Genomic DNA, 18006 nt, shown 5'->3' with positions numbered 1-18006 from the left:
GCAGCCCCTTCCCCATGTCCACCTTCAGTGTAACTCATTAGAGGGAGTACTTTTTCATCTGGGTTCTCATTCTTGCTCACTAAGTTGATGTGTTTATTTTAATGATGGAAGTAAGAGCAGGTTTTCCTCCCAACCATTTAAAAAATATGAACATTGGGTGTGGTCTTAATGGGTTTTATCTGAAGTGGTAGCATATAACAAAGTTGGGTACAACAGCTCAGGCGGTGATAAAGTCCAACCCAGAGTGTTTGCAGCTGTCAGAGCAACTTGCTCCAGAAGTGGGGAGTGAGGACGTGGTTCAGACCCAGTGATGCATCCTTGCAGTGGGATCATGAAATCCCACCGCCAGCCCTCTCGGAGGACACCATCTTACTGGGGGGCTCTTGTGTCAAACCTACTGGGAATTTTGTGGAGTGCCAGAGTTAGCGGAGTTCCTTCATCTGGGCCCGCGGGGGTCTGTGGGCAGAAGGATGCTGTGTGGATCAGCCAGGCCCAGAGGTGTCATTCCTTTTCCACTTAACTCCTGTGTGCCCTTGCCCTGCTTCCCCCGACCTCCTTCCCTTGTGTTTTATCTTTCTTTCTCTCTTGCTCTCAAAACAAAAGTTCAGAGAACTAACATTCCTTGGCTGGTAAGTGAGATGCTACACCCAGCCTCAGGACACTGGTCACCTCTTCCCGTTCTCCTAAGAGCCACTGCTGGGAAGCATCCACCCATGGAGACTGTCAGAACTCCAGAGATATTTTCAAAGCCAGTCTGTTAGAGAAGAGCAAGTGGTGCCGTCCTGGAGTGTGTCTCCTAGGGTTCCTTTGTCTCCCCATTTGTGAGTGGGTGGGGAGATGGGGCGGGGGTGGGGGGTCTCTATGTGCCTTTCCTTTGCAGGTTGACAGTCTATGCCGCACTGGAGCAGAAGAACTGACATGAGCAAGAAAAAAAATAAAAGTGCCACATCTGTCTTCTAGGCCCACTGCCTCAGACATAGCATTTAGTAAGTGAAATACATACCTGGTGACCCAAGGAGGCTTCTAAGGCCATGGCCAAATAGCATTAGAAGAGAGCCACACTTCCACACTGGCTCTGAATGATGTGAACTAGATTCCGTCGTTCTACATCGGCTTTGCCCAGACTGTATAGACACGACCTGTGTTTCACCTCAGTACCTCTCCCTTCCTGGGACAGGGTCCTTAGACACTAAATGCTTCTCTCTGTCTTTTTGCCTAAAGGAGTGGGATTAGTAATCCATTGCACCCTCCAACAGAGATTTTTAGGGAGTGCTGCTGGACAGCGTGCAAACTCCCAGCAACTCAACAGAGCCCTGTTTGCCAGCTCCGTTGCCAGTGTAGACAAGTCAGCAGTGCGGCAGCCGTGTCATCCAGCAGACTGAGGTTGAGTGGGCACAGCTGTGGCATCACCACCATTACAGAGACACAATTTCAAGTTCGCCCTTTATAGGCATGGCACTTGGAAGAGCCAGGAGCAGTGATGTGGGATGTTGGAGGCATGGAGGAAGTGGAGGCCTGGGCTCTCTCCTTGTCCTGGCCATCTGGGAGAGAAGCAGCTCTGAGGCGGCCCTGACTATCCTTGAAATTCTTGGCCCGCCCTCTGACTAAGGGGCCTTCCCCTGCTCCCAAGTTAAGAAGGGGCCCCCATTGCAAACTTGAAATTGCTTGCCTGAAGTTGATACATCAAGTTCTAGCCGCGCTCAGCCGCACCTGTCTTAGCATCCATTGTCGTCCTTGGCCTGGCCAGCTGCAACGCTCTGTGGTCCTCGGAGCCTGTGGAAGCTGCCCACTATGGGAGGCGTTAGTCGGCCGCTGGCACCCCACCTGCCCAGAGCTACTGGAGGTCTGCTGCTGGGGGCTGGTACAGTTTCTGAGTATGGGGACTTCCCACCCCAAGTGGTGGGAACTTACAATTAACTATAATTTACTCAGCTATAACTCAGCTCCAGAGGTTTAGTGTTTTTAATATGGGAAAGAGAGGAGAAATCTCAGGTCCAATCAGGGTTCTGCCCATCAGCTTTTCACTGAAACTTCAAATGTGGGTTGTTGTTTTTTCATCTTTCAGTTTATAGCTATATTTGCCCCTCATCTGCTCCCCACCCATTTTCCCCTTCTCTTTTGGTCACCTTTCCAGCTTCATTTCTCCATTAGTTTAAATTTACCTCATCACCTATTCAAGCAAATTATGTCCACTTTTTCTTAGTGACCTTACTCTAAGAGCTACAGCTGAGGGAGGTACAGTGGAAAGACATGTAGCGTTTGCCTTACTTGGAGCCTGAAGAGCTTAGAAACTCATGCTGTGAATCCCAAAACTCAGCGCTCCTTCAAGAGCTGTGAAAATCATGACACTTTGTCACAGTTTTGCCTGAAAGGGTCTTTTGCATGGGCACCAGAGCCAACCTGAGGTAAATTCCAGATCCTACCATCTGGGCATGATCCCTCCCCCCAGGGCTCACTCCCTGCCCACCAGACCGAGAGCATGTGGAGGATGCGGGACCGGGGCAGCAGAGCCAAGGCTTTGGTGCAGCCTAATGGAACGCACAGCCAGCGCTCCGTCCCCAGGCTGGGATTCCATCTCATAATACCATGTACGGTAAGATCCACGGAAGACCAACTTTTAGTCAGTGATACTTTTCTCCCATCACCTGAGGGAGGAGTATGCAGTTGGTGCTTTCTTAAATTCCCTTGTTTTGTTTTGTTTTTTGTTTTGTTTCGGGAAGCTTTTCCCCTGGTATCATGGAAAGGACCTTTTAAACACCACGTTGTGGGTGGCTGTATCCAAAGTCTAAATAATTGGCCAGAGGTATGGAGTAGCCTTTTCTGGATTCATGCAAGGGAAGAGCTCCTTACCACAACTGCACTTCTTAATGTAAACAGCTGGCTTCGGAGGAAGGCTTAGTTTTACGAAAATCAAAGTTTTATATTATCTAACCACAAATTGAGCAGCAAACGCTAATTTGATTATAAAGTGAGGGTCCCCATATAGCCCGCCATCTAGCACAGTATATACTCAGATTTGATGGCTTGTTCGTTGTGTGTCTTCATGAGCCCCTCCCTGGTGCTGAATTGGATCTGAATTCTTGGCGAGAGACCTCAGCATCTCCTTGGGCAGGTCTGGGCCAGTAAATAGCTGCCTGAAGTGTTTATATATTATCATGGTCAATAGTTCAGTGAAATTTGTACATTTTTGGTAACATTGGCATACAAGATGCCCCTGCATTTCCTTTTCTGTTTGGTAGTTTGTGACTCTAAAATTCCCACTGTTATGTGTGTTAATTTATGAAAATAAATTTTTTTTTTTGAAAACCTTTCAAATAACTCTCAAGGCTGTTATCCTTAAAAAAAAAAAAAAAAAAAAACAGGGGCACCTGGGTGGCTCAGTCGGTTAAGTGTCCAACTCTTGATTTTGGCTCAGGTCATGATCTCAGGGTTGTGAGATCGAGCCCCATGTGGGGCTCCGTGCTCAGCATGGAGTATGCTTGAGATTCTCTTTCTCCCTCTGCCTCTCTGTTCGCCTTCTCTCTCAAAATAAAATATTTAAAAAAAAAATTTTTTTTAATCTGTACACCCAGCATGGGGCTCGAAATTCAAACCCCCAGATCAAGAGTCACATGCTCTACCAACTGAGCCAGTCAGGCACCCCTGTTACTTTATTCTTATGGCTTGGTAATAAGTTAAAATTTTACCTATAATGTCATGAGGTTTCACCATTTTCTGAGGACTCTCCTGTGCTCAGAACATGTATAAGACTCCACCTTTGGGTGACCTTCTGAGCCTGCAGTGAACCTTTGAAACTTTATTCAGTGGGGGAACACCTGGGTGGCACAGTTGGTTGAGCATCCGACTCTTGGTTTTGGCTCAGGTCATGATCATGGGGTCGTGGGATTGAACCCTGCATCGGGCTCCATGCTCAGCAGGTAGTCTGCTTCTCTCCCTCTCCCTCTGCCCCTCCCTCCCTCCTTGAGCTCACTCTCACTCTTTCTCTCTAAAGGAAGAAAATAAATCTTAAATAAAATAAAATTTACTCAGTGGTCGCAAATTATCTCGTGACAGAATTTGGTATTTGGAAACCACTAAGACTTATTCAGATCCGAGTCATACCAAGTGAAGTGGGGTTGCTGAGCAAGTATGTTAGGTATGATTTTTAAATAGTGCACCTTAATTTCTCATTTGGCAGAGGCGGGGAGAAAGGAGTTATAAAGTCAAGTCAAAATATGTTTCAAATATTAGCCTATTTGGAATAAGAGCTTGACTTGCTAATGAGACTACAAGGGAGAGAGTATAAGTACATTCATTTACTGTAAAAAAGGTCTTGCCCTTTATCACATCCTCCTAGCTGTACATGAGGTTAGGCTATGATAAGTACTCCATCCTCAGCTCTCTCTTTAACCAATGGCAACTAGTGAAAGAATGACTGAAAACATGGCTCTCTAACACCACACCGACTTGTCCCAGAAAGAAGCTAAGAATCCTCTGTGGTGTCCTGCCCTCTTGCAGTGATGGAGACCTCATCTCTGCAGTTCCTTCTGGGACTTTGCTTGAGAAGAGTTCTAGAAAATTCCTAATTTTTTAAGCAACTTCCAAGGTCATAGGTGAGTCATAACATGTTACACTTCCAGTGTCTTCCCCCTTTTCACGGAGGAGATAGTAGCAATTTGGATAGAACTTACCTACAGACCTTTCACAGTTCCTTGAACAGACCAGGCATGCTCCCTTTCCAGGGCCCAGAATGTTCTCCCACGTTTCTACATGTTCCCTCAAATCTTTGCCTTCCCAGATCACCCTTCCTAAAGCTGTATCCCCTCCCATTCTACATCACCCTTATGATACTTTCTATTTTACAGCATTTACTACTACTTAGTACATATTCATCACTGTAATGTAAGCTCCTTGAGGTCAGGGACTTTGTTTTACTCACCCTGGGCTCTCCTGGCTCCTGAAGCACCTAACGCAGTGCCTCACATACACGGTAGGAGCTGCATAAACATGTCGTGGGGCTGCTTTCACAGAACTTGTTGCTGCACAGACCTGGTAAAATCCTCTTCAATGCCCTGACTCTGAATATGTGAAGGCCATGTAATTCTTCTCCCTTCAATTACTCTTCAAGGGACCTGGCCTGCGGCTGCCCAGATACACAAGGTAAAACTGGTCAACTCTTCTTTTTTTTTAGGATTTTATTTGAGAGAGCACAAGCACGGGCAGTGGCAGGTGGAGAGAGAAGCAGGCTCCCCGCTGAGCAAGGAGCCCGATGCGGGACTTGATCCCAGGACACTGGGACCATGACCTGAGCCCAAGGCAGACGTTTAACCGACTGAGCCACCTGGGCGCCCTTGGTCGACTCTTCTGATGCCTGGCTCTGCCCAGCTCCAGCTGCAGCCACACTCACAGCTGGCCTCACACCTTCTGATTGGCTGGAGCTCACAGGTGGGGAGGGGCCGGTTGAGTTACCGATAACAGAAGTGGCAAGGCAGTGGGGTCACCTACCTGGGAGACGGTACGTGCAGCCCAACCTAGAGACTGCATCCCTCGCCCAAGGACATAAGTGCGGGGTGCTGGAAGACAGAGACTCCCATGCAGAGGAATCGTCTTGAGAATGTTTCTCCTTTTTTATTTTTTTAAGATTTGTCAGAGAGCGAGCACAAGCAGGAGCGGCAGACAGAGGGAGAAGTGGGGAGCCCGATGCAGGACTCCATCCGAGGACCCTGGGATCATGACCTGAGCCAAAGGCAGACACTTAACCAACTGAGCCACACAGGTGTCCCAATTTTTCTCTCCTTTTTCTTTTGCATTTTTTTTCCAAAGATTTTATGTATTTACTTGAGAGAGAGAGCGAGTGCACAAGCTGGGGAAGAGGCAGAGGGAGAGGGAGAAGCAGACCCCACTGAGCAGAGAGCCTGACATGGGGCTCAATCCCAGGACTCTGGGATCACGACCTGAGCTGAAGGCAGACATTTAACCTATTGAGCCACCCAGGTGCTCCATTCTTTTGCATTTTTAATCTCAGACTCTTGAAGATGGTGAAATGGTCCTTGAAATAGTGCAAACACAGAGGCAAATATCCCAAAGCATTGCAGCAGTTGATGAGTCTGGCTGCCTTCCCCTACTGCTGCCTGCATAAGCAGGCTTTGGAAAACACAATTTCGCCCTTGTCAGAACCACCTCTTAAAAATCTCTCCATTGCTTTCTCCTCACCCCCAAGTAAAGATAGTAACTACCATTTACAGAGCCCTGCCCAAGGGCACAAATTTTGTTCTTAAGACCTTGAATTCTGGGGCGCCTGGGTGGCTCAGTCGTTAAGCGTCTGCCTTCGGCTCAGGTCATGACCCCAGGGTCCTGGGATCGAGCCCCGCATCGGGCTCCCTGCTCTGCGGGAAGCCTGCTTCTCCCTCTCCCACTCCCCCTGCTTGTGTTCCCTCTCTCGCTGTCTCTCTCTCTCAAATAAATAAATAAAATCTTAAAAAAAAAGACCTTGAATTCTCACAGCAACTTGGAGTAGATCATTTTAATCCACATTTTGTAGATGAGGAAACAGGCTTAAAGCCCAAGTCTCCTCCGGACCATGAGTCTGTGCTACCAAATGCAACATTTCTGCCTGTGCCTTCCTCTCCAGCCTCATTTCCCTTTGCTACTCCACCACCCTGAATTTCGTCTAGTTTCTCAGATCCTCCATGCTGTCTCTTGCCTTAAAGCTTTTGCAAGAAGCTGTCATCTTGGCCAGAGATATTCTTTCTCCCACCCCTTCGTTGGACTGCCTCTCCTTCTTCAGGTCTCTGGGGGCTTCCCCCAGCCCCTTCCCACTCTGTTCCCACCCTCTGTGCTGCCTGCTCACTCCCCAGGATGCCCCTCCCCTGTGAGCTTCAGGAGAGCGAGGTCTTGTTTGCTATCCCCAGCCCCTTGCACATCTCTGGTACACTCGTGCTCAGTCACTGCTTATTGAACAGATCAATGTATCATGGCTTGCCTGAGCACCGTAGGACACAAAATAACCAGTCCTCTGGAAGGTCGTTGACAGGTAGGAGAGGCAGACACATGGGTCAGGAACTGAGAGGAGACAGGCTGGCAAGTTTTAGGATACAGAAAGAAGTGCTGTGGGGAGAGAAAAGACCTTTTTTTTTTTTTTTAAGAAATGTAAAAGTTGCAGAAAAGAGCAAAGAATAACAAAAGCACCCATATTTCCACCATTCAGAATTAACAAGGATTAGCATTTTTCAAATTGCTTCCAGTCGTTTTTTTTTTTAAAGATTTTATTTATTTATTTGACAGAGAGAGACACAGTGAGAGAGGGAACACAAGCAGGGGGAGCGGGAGCAGGAGAGGGAGAAGCAGGCTTCCCACGGAGCAGGGAGCCCGATGCGGGGCTTGATCCCAGGACCCTGGGATCATAACCTGAGCCGAAGGCAGACACCCGACGACTGAGCCACCCAGGCGCCCCTCCAGTCATGTTTAAAAGAAATAAAAGATTACCGATATCACCAAGGTCCCAACAGATTATCAGTCCCTGTTACATCCCTGGCTCCACTCCCTAGAGATAGCCACTATTGGAAGATTAGTATTTGTGCCTCAGTGCCCTACCTCCTCTCTGTCTGTCTCTGTCTCTGTCTGTCTCTCTCTCTCCATAAGCAACTTACAATATTATTTTTATACTGTTTTGTTTTGTTTAGTAAGCTCTATGCCCAGTGTGGGGCTTGAACTCATGACCCCAAGGTCAAGAGTCACATGCTCTACTGACTGAGCCAGCCATGTGCACCTATATTGGTTTTAAGACACATTTATTCAGCATCATGATCAGACTATTACATTTAGCAATCAACAGTATGGGTGCAAAAAAAAAAAATCTGTATTAAGACTTTTTATTGGAATGCTTCAACTTTATACAGAACAGAAACCAAAAAAACCTATTATACAATTAGTCACAAATACAGTCCTTGTGTCTTTTGCCCATACACATGAATATTGTCTAAAACTTGTCTTCTTTGTAGCAGGTAGGTTCTGCCACCATGGTGTTTGGCTGAGTTCACAAATCTATTGTAGCTTCCCTGTTACTTGTCTGGCTCTGCTCTCTTGCTAAGCTTTATTTCCTGGCAGTAATCGAAGCCTTCTGCCACTGCCATAGCTACCGCCAGAACCACCATAGCCACCTTGGTTTTGTGGTTTGGCAGAGTATTGGCTTCCAACACCATAGGGCCCAGAGCTTCTGCCTCCAAAGTGTTTTCCTTTCCTGGGTCCAGAATTTGAAGATTGATTGTTGTAATTGCCAAAATCATCATAGCTTCTGCCGTCTCTATGTTGGCTTCCATTCTTCCCAAATCCATTACAGCCGTCCCCACTGCCACCACAGGCAACCACCACCATGGCTGCCACCACAGTCACCTCAGTCACTAACTACTCCATGACCAAAGTTGTCATTCCCATCAAAACCACTTCCACGCCCACCACCAAAGTTTCCAGAGTCACTTCCACCTCTTTGGCTGGACGAAGCAGTAGCCATCTCTTGCTAGATAGGGCTTTCCTCACTTCACAGTTGTGGCCATTCATTGAATGGTGTTTCTGAATGACAGTTTGTCCAGGCGGTCGTGGTCATCCAAGGTCCCAAAAGCAAAGTCTCTCTTCCTGCCACTGCCTCCGTCAGCCATGATTTCAATGATTTCAATTTTCTCATAGTGTTCAAAATAATCTCAAGTGATGTCCTTCAGCATCTTCTTTAATGTCAGGTAAAGCGGGCACCAGGTCTTTGAGAATCTTCTCTTCGGTTCCACGACTCTCCAATCCACCCTCCCCTGAAGCACTTAGTGTTTGGATCTCTCATTACCACAGAGTCCGTGAGCATTCTGCCTTGCTCAGAATGGCTCCTCAGACTCATCAGTTGTTTCAAAGCTTCCACAAAGAGTTCTGCAGCTGCTCAGAATCTTCGGGAGACTGACTTAGGTATGCCAGCAGGAGGAGAAACTTGAACAATGCTTACTTGCCGGCATCCACAGACAGGATACGTATTTTGGTTTTATTATTTTTACTTTTTATTTTAGGCTCCACACCCAGCATGAAGCCCAACTCGCCCGGGGGGGGGGTGGGTGGTGGGGCGCCGAACTCTCAACCCTGAGATCAAGACCTGAACTGAGATCAAGAGTCCGATGCTTAACCGACTGAGCCACCCAGGTGCCCCTGTATTTTGTTTTTAAAGTGCACCAATCGTCTACTGAGTATGTGTCATTTAGCGTCTTGGTTATTCTCAATTGACATTTTATTTTTGAGACCTACTCAGGTTGATATACGTAGATATGGGTCATTGCTTCCCATTGCTGTAGAGTAGACCATCGTAGAAGCATAACTGGAGAATTTCTGCACCAGTAGGGATTCAGAGAGATGGTGCAGTCTACTGGAGGAGAGCAGGAATGGTCTGGGTCCTCTGCTTCAGGAAGGCAATGGCCAGACTAGGTTCTTTTGGAAAAGGACTTTCCAGTTAAGGAGTATGAACACATGCACATCATTAGAACAAAGATGTCAAAGTCTTGGTATCTCTTCTTGGCCTTGGAAGATAAAGAACTTTCAAAGTAAGAGACTACCTTCTCATTTAGCAAATTTTGCCATTTCCCTGTGACACTCCAGGTGGGTGTGATAAAAATAAGTGATACATCTGTTAACTCCAGAACTCAGAGGAAACTTTCTTTTAGAGAACTGGCCACCTCGGAATGTTAATAAGATTTTTGGCAAGATTGGGCGCCTGGGTGGCTCAGTCGTTAAGCGTCTGCCTTCGGCTCAGGTCATGATCCCAGGGTCCTGGGATCGAGTCCCACATCAGGCTCCCTGCTCCGCAGGAGGCCTGCTTCTCCCTCTCCCACTCTCCCTGCTTGTGTTCCCTCTCTCGCTATCTCTCTCTGTCAAATAAATAAATAAAATCTTTAAAAAAAAAAAAAAAAAAGATTTTTGGCAAGATTAAGACTGAAATAAAAATGAGCAAGATCAAGTTACACATTTTGAAAGAACTGCTTTGGAAAGACAAATTGTAAAAATAATAAAGTTTAATAGAATACATTCTGTGTATAAAATCTAAATTAGATGAGCATTCCTAGTGTGTATTAGTGAGCTATTGTTGCAATATTGCTGCATAACAAACCACCCTAAATTCAAGGGAGAGCAACAGTGAGCATTTACTATCCTGCTCTTGGATCTATATAGGTCAACTGTGGTTTGGCTGATCTAGAGTGGGCTCAGTTCAGTGGCTCTGCTTCAGACTTCAGGTCAGCCGGGTTTGGCTGTAGTTTAGGTTCTAGTGTGGTCCAAGTATCTCTCACACTCCTTGCACCAATAGCTCCCCAGAGCAAGAGAGCCAAGCCAAACCACAAAAGAACATTGAAGGCCTCTGCTCGCCTCATATCATTCCATGCTCTGTTGACCAAAGCAAGTCATATGGCCAACCTCAATATCAACAGAGCAGGGGAAAATATTCTACCCATAGTGGGAAGAATCACAAAGCCACAAGGAAAAGAACATGAATGTAATACAGGGAGGTATGAAGAACTGGAACAAATGGGTAATAATTCAACCTACCAGAGAGTGTAAATAAGAAAACAAAATTGATAACAATTATGGACAGAAATAGCCAAAAACTTGTTCTACCTGAGAAGTAATCTTATGAACAGCAAAAAATCTGCTTTGCCGAACAAGTCTTTGCCAGTGTTTTTGGCCCCAGCTTCAAAGTCACAAAAATGAAAATCTCAGCAGGGACTCTTGGAGTTTCTTCCCAGGACTGCATGCTGCAAATCACTCAGATGTTAAAGCTCCCACAACAATGTAACAAAACTTGTATTTGCTGAATGGGGTTAAATGCCTTTTGCATTCCTCACATCCCCCTCCACCTTAGTTCTGGATTCACTTACCAGCAACAGAGTTCTATTGTTACCCTTCAGAACCCACATTGTTCCAGTATTCTTTGGAAGGCATAGGATTCATAAAAAGTCATCCTGGAAAATTGTTGGACAATTTGGGTGTAATAGCCCAGCCATTTCACTTACTTGACCCCGTGACCCTTAGAAAGTCACATGACCTCTTTAAAATGAAAGACTTACAAAAGAGCGATCTACCCACAGGCACTCTTGCTCCCTGCAATCCAACTCTACACAACAGCCAGAATGAGATTTTTTTCTTAATGCATCAGGGCAAGGGTTTATTCCAGAGGCAACTGAATGAGGGCACAGAAGGCTGGCTCAAATCTGTCTGGAATGAGATTTTGGAGAAATCTTTTTAAAAATCTTTATTTTTATTATTTATTTTTTTAAGTGATTTCTATGCCCAACCTGGGGCTTGAACTCATGACCCCTGAGATCAAGAGACTGAGCCAGCCAGGCGCCCCTGGAATGAGATTTTTATCTATTTATTTATTTAAAATTATTTTCATTTTTATTTATTTTTTTTAAGATTTTATTTATTTGACAGACAGATAGCACAGATAGGCAGAACGGCAGGCAGAGGGAGAGAGAGAAGCAGGCTCTCTGCGGAGCAGGGAGCCCGATGCGGGGCTCAATCTCAGGACTCCAGGATCATGATCTGAGCCGAAGGCAGATGCTTAACCAACTGAGCCACCCAGGCGCCCCATAAGATTTTTTTTTTAATAAAACATTTTGATTTTGAGATACTTGTAGATTCACATGCACATTCTGCAAGAAATTATAGTACAGAGAAGCCAATTTCCCCCAATGATAACATCTTGCAAAACTATGCAATATGACAACGGTATTGACATTGATACAGTCAAGATAACAGTACATTTCTGCTATGGTCTGAACGTGTCCCCCAAAATTCACATATTGAAGTACTAACCCCTAAAGATGATGGTACTGGGAGGTGGGGCTTTGGGGATCTGCCTAATTATGAGGGTGGAGCCCTCATGAATGGGATTAGTGCCTTATAAAGGAGGCTCCAGAGAGCTCCCTAGCCCCTTCCACCAGGTGAGGACACAACCGGAAGTCTGAAACCCAGAAGATGCCTTCACTTGACCTTGACCAAAGTGGCATCTTGATCTTGGTTTACCAGAGTCCAGAACTGTAGAAAATAAATTTCTATTGTTTATAAAGTACCCAGTCTGTGGTATTTTGTTATAACAGCCTGAATAAGCAAGACAGTTTCTATCAAGATACAGTACATTTCTTTCAGATTGGGTCATTTCTTTTCTTTTCTTTTCTTTTTAAGATTTTGTTTATTTGACAGAGAGACACAGCGAGAGAGGGAACACAAACAGGGAGAGTGGGAGGGGGAGAAGCAGGCTTCCCGCGGAGCAGGGAGCCCGATGCGGGGCTAGATCCCAGGACCCCAGGATCATGACCTGAGCTGAAGGCAGACGCTTAACGACTGAGCCACCCAGGCGCCCCAGATTGGGTCATTTCTATTCTATCTTCAAGTTTACTGTTGCCTCTGTCCCTCCATTCTGCTGCTGAGCCCATGCACTGAATTTTTGTTGTGTGTGTGTGTGTTTTTTTTTAATTTTTGTTAGTGTTTTTTAGTTCTAAAATATTCATTTGGTTTTTCTTTTTAAAGATGTATTTATTTGAGAAAGAGCGTGCACACGCATGCAAGAGAGGGGAGGGAAAGAGGGAGAAAGAATCCCAAGCAGACTCCCCACTGAGCATGGAGCCTGATGCGACCCCAACCTCATGACCTGAGTTGAAATCAAGAGATGCTGAACCAACTGAGCCCCCCAGGTGCCCCTGGTTCTTCTTCTTTGCTAGGACTTTCTATTTCATTGTGAGGACTTACTATTTTCTTCATTTGTTTCAAATGTGTTTGTAATTATTCACTGAAACATTTTTATGATGATTGCTTTTAAAATATTTTAGTCTTTGTCAGGTAATTCTAACATCTCTGCCATTTTGTGTTGGTATATATTGATCAGTTTTTTTGTTTTGTTTTGTTTTGTTTTTAATTCCATTTGAGATCTTCCTGGTTCTTGGTATGGCAAGTTTCATTGAAACTTTGACATTTGGGTATTATAAAAGACCCTGAATCTTATTGAGAACTTCTGTTTTAGCTAATTTCTAGTGATTACTGCCACTTAAGGGGAAAGCCAGGTTCCCACTCACTAGCCTCTGTCACTACCTGAGGGGGTCTTCCTCACTAGTACTGGGTTGAGGTGGGAGTTCTGGCTCCCCATAAGGACTCTATTGATGCCTCCCTAGCTGGGAGGGGTAAGAGTGCCTCATTACTGCCCCACACTGGCCTCCATTGATACCACAGATTTGGGAGGGGGTGGCCTTGTTATTGCTGGTCAAAGGTTGAGAGTTCTGACTCTCCACTAAATGTCCTCTGACACCAGCCTGGTGGGAAGGGCTAGGGAGCCTTGATCCTTCCAGGTAGGTGAAAGTCAGGGCTCCCCACATGGTCCCCATGATACTGTGGGGGTGAAGAGGGTGAGCTTGGTTACCTCCGGATGGAGATGGAAGTCCTAGCTCCCTACTTGACCTTCTCTGACACCAGCCGGGTGGGGAGGTTGAGGGGCTTTATTACAATTGCCGAAGATGGAAGTCTAGGCTCCCCATTCAGCCTCTGCTGCTGGGGGTGTAGCCACAGTTATCTATGGTGCTTGGCTGGAGTAGAATGGCTATTGTCCATTCTTTTCTGAGAGGCTCCCCCTTTCCTGGTCCTTTGGCTAGAGACCACACGCTTTCGTTGGGGTTTGTTTTTTTTTTTTTGGTCTGTGCCCATAGGCATTTTCTAGTTGCCAACATTTTCAGCTCCAAGTCTGGAGTATATGAGGCAAAAAGAAACCCCAGGTAACTCATCACTATGTTGTTACCTGTACCCTGAGTTACCTAGTCAGTCGGCCTCTTTCTACCTTTCAGTCTTTTTGTATTTTATATACATGCCCAGATCTGGTTTGAAGTTCTGTCCTGGGGGGTAGGGATCAATACAGGTGGACAGCGTGGGCTGCTCCTTGGGTGCCTGCTGCAGTGGGTGGGGGTGGGGGGTATCCAGGGAAACCTTCTTGATCCAACAGTCCTGGGTCTCTGAAGAAGCTGTCCTTGAACGAACAAGGGGGCATCAGCCTCTCCACTCCTTTCCTTGGCCTCAGGGGCTGTTGCAGGTCAGGGGGAGTGTCGGGAGACCTTGAAGAAAGACTGCTAGGAAGACAGCAGCAGAAATGGGATAAATTCCTTTTGTTCAATGGCCTAATACCCAAAAGCATGGAGCTTTTGTTTATTTATTTTTAGATTTTTTTTTTTTTTTAATTTGAGTGAGAGCGAGAGTAAGAGCATGAGCAGTGGATGGGGAGAAGGTAGAGGAAGGAGAGGGAGAAGCAGGCTCCCCACAAGAAGGGAGCCTGATCTGGGGCTCAATCCCAGGACCCTGGCATCATGACCTGAGCCAAAGGCAGATGTTTAACTCACTGAACCACACAGGCACCCCTCCTTTTTTAAAAAAAATATTTGTTTACTTATTTGAGAGAGAAAGAGAGGGAGTGGGGGGGACAGGTAGAGGGAGAGAATCTTCAAGCAGACTCCCCACTGAGCGCAGAGCCCAACGCAGGGCTCGATCCCACAACCCATGAGATCAGGAACCAAAACCCATGAGATCAGGACACGAGCCAAAACCAAGAGTCAGATGCCCAATAGACTGAGCCACCCAGGCGCCCCCAGCATGGTGCTTTCTAAGAAAGCAGTTATTTCACCTTTCCAGCATTTGGGCCCCGGTTTAGGATCACTTGATTCTGCACTGCTTTGAATCATTCATTCTACAAATATTTGTTGAGCACCTCCCATGTCCCATGCCCCATTGTAGCAGGTGCTAGGGACTTAATGAGAAAATAGATGTATGGATTCTGCCTTCTGGGAGAAGGAGACAGAGCTAAGTGGTAATTTTTAAATTGTAACAATAGATAGACAATGACAAAGTGATGAGTGCTGGGAAGGTAAATACAGGGAGTTGATAAAGGCTCTCACAAGCTGCCAAGTCACTGTTTTTAGTGAGTGTTGAGTGTAATGTCACAAAACAGAAGTTTGCTCATAGAGTTAGTTGTACTTGGGTTACTCAAACCCACTTAACATTGATTTTTAGTTCTTCCTCACAACTAACAATTGATATAATTTCAATCTAAACAGCCTCTGCTTTACCACCAAAAAATCTACTGAGCTCAAATTATATATGCTGGGCGCCTGGGTGGCTCAGTCGTTAAGCGTCTGCCTTCGGCTCAGGTCATGATCCCAGGGTCCTGGGATCGAGCCCCACATCGGGCTCCTTGCTCGGCGGGAAGCCTGCTTCTCCCTCTCCCGCTCCCCCTGCTTGTGTTCCTGCTCTCGCTATCTCTCTCTCTGTCAAATAAATAAATAAAATCTTTAAAAAAAAGAAAATTATACATGCTGATTCCCCTTGTTGATTTGACTTAATGTTTCTCCCTGCCCCCCTCTCTGTGTCATAAATAAATAAAATCTCAATTTTTTTAAAAAAAGGGCCACCTGTGTGGCTCAGTCAGTTAAACATCTGCTTTTGGCTCAGGTCATGATCTTGGGGTCCTGGGATCAAGCCCCACATCCGGCTCCCTGCTCAGGGGGAGTCTGCTTCTCCCTCTCCCCCCTGCTCATGCACTCTCTCTTTTGCTATCTCTCTCTCTTTCTCTCAAATATATAAAATCTTTTAAAAAAATAAAAATAAAATGAGACTTTAAAGAGGTGACTCAGTTAAAATGAGACTGGTAGGGCCACCTGGCTGGCTCAGTGGTGCAGCATGTGACTCTTAATCTTGGGTCGTGAGTTGGAGCCCCATGTTGGGTGAAGAGATTACTAAAAAAAAAAAAAAAAAAAAAGGAAGAAGAAGAAGAAAGAAAGAAAAAAAAGATGATGAAAGATAAAATGAGATGTTAAGGTGGGCCCTAATCCAAATCTGAGGGCTGTTTTTATAAGAAGAGGAAATTTGGACACACAAAGGGACACCAGGAATATGCACACACAGAGGAAAGACCATGTGAGGACATCGTGAGAAGACAGCCATCTGTATAAGCCAAGGAGAGAGACGGCAGAGAAGCCAAACCTACTGACAACTTGATCTTGGACTTCTGGCCTCCAGAACTGGGAGAAAATTAGTTTACGTTGTTTAAGTCAGCCGCATCTGTGGTATTTTGTTATGGCAGCAGTAGCCGACTGATACACATCACTTACAGGAAGCCCAGCTAGGACTCCGACATTCTCAAAGCCCAAGCTTCACGCATTGTATCAGGAGTGATGGCATACGCTCCCCACCACCCCCCGGGCCAACTTGATCACTATGCGCAGTAGGAAAAATTGTAGGGGCCGTGATAATGCTACGGCAATATCCCACAGCAATGTTCTAATTTTAATTTATTTAAAATAGGGAAAATATATAATTATAGCAACGAACCAGGCCTGGATTCCATTGTCAACACAGTTGTAAAATGCAATTTTTATTTTTATTTTTTTGTTTTTATTTATTTACTTATTTTTTATGGAGGAAGGGGTCCATTAAGGCAAAGGTGTCTAGGACTCACAAAAGCTATAATGCAGGGCGCCTGGGTGGCTCAGTCAGTTAAGCATCTGCCTTCAGCTCAGGTCATGATCTGGGGGTCCTGGGATGGAGTCCGCATCAGGCTCCCTGCTCCACGGAGAGCCTGCTTCTCCCTCTGCCTCTCCCTCTCTCATGAAGAAATAAATAAAATATTTTAAAAAAAAACCCTCTTAAAAAAAAAAAAAGCTATAATGCACTGTGGCTACCACCATCCACAGTTTGCAAAACAGCTTTAAAAATTGAAAATTGAGGGGTGCCTGGCTGGCTGGCTCAGTCTGTGGAGCATGTGACTCTTGATCCCGGGTGTGAGTTCAAGCCCCATGTTGGGTGTAGAGATTACTTAAAATCTTTTTATTTTATTTTTTTAAGATTTTATTTATTTGACAGAGAGAGAGCACAAGCAGGGGGAGCTGCAGAGGGAGAGGGAGAAGCTCCATTGAGCCGGGAGCCCGATGCGGGGCTTAATCTCAGGACCCTGGGATCATGACCTGAGCTGAAGGCAGATGCTTAAGGACTGAGCCACCCAGGCGCCCCTTAAAAATAAAATTAAAAAAAAAAAAAAAGAAAATTGAATCTCAGGGGATTACAAATTCGTTTTTAAATCCTAGGCCAACTCTGCCCCCTAGTGGTGGTATGGAAATTTCGGAAGAAATGAACGCGCAGTAGCTGTTGGGTAATTCACACCTACCAGGGGCTTTGAGATTGTCCTATATCGTTTCATCCTCAGAATCCCATGCACTTAGTGATATTCAACGTCCAGATAAGTCACCGAAACTCAGGGTGCTTAAGGCATTTAACCAGGGTCACATGACTAGTTAGACAGTTGGTTTCCATCCATGGCCCAACACTGGGGAGAACCCCGTTTATCCAGATTTTCCGTTGTTGAGATGGGCGACTCCAGCAGTGAGAATTACAGTAATGCTCCAGGTTTTCCAGTTTGGAGACAGAGAAGAACTTTTGGAGAGTTTTGCATGGTCGGCATCTTTCCTGCTGTCTGCATTTATTTAGAGACAGACACTGTGCTTAGGGCTGTGATGGGGACTGTCTCTAAACGAAACTTAAGTTAATGTGAGTCTTCTAAGGAGGTTGCATTTTCGAGGTAGAGAAGAGATTTGACTTGGCTGCCTCATTCACATCTCTTTGGAATCACATCTACTCACACACCACCAGCGTCTCTGAAAGAAGTTCACGTGGTGCCTCACCCCTCCCGGATACAGGAGCGGGTGCCTTTCCTCGCTGAAGGAGGGCCAGGGGAGGCCAGCACTGATGGGCAGGGAGCATGTTTTGGGGTTTTGTTGTTGTTGTTGTTGTTGTTTTTGGTGTGGGTTTGTTTTTTTTTTCTTGGTGCAAAAAGTTGTTTTTATTAAAGCACGGGGACAGGACTGGTGGGCAGAAAGAGCTCCTTGGCAGGGAGCATGTTTTAAAGTTTGGGACTATCTTTTACTAAAACCATTCAGTTACCCATTTCTTTCTTTCTTTTCCTTAAGCTTGAAAAAGAGTAGG

This window comes from Phoca vitulina, unplaced genomic scaffold, assembly GCF_004348235.1.
Source record: "Phoca vitulina isolate PV1807 unplaced genomic scaffold, GSC_HSeal_1.0 scaffold82, whole genome shotgun sequence".
NCBI lineage: Eukaryota > Metazoa > Chordata > Mammalia > Carnivora > Phocidae > Phoca > Phoca vitulina.
Note: the sequence above shows the minus strand (reverse complement) of the source record.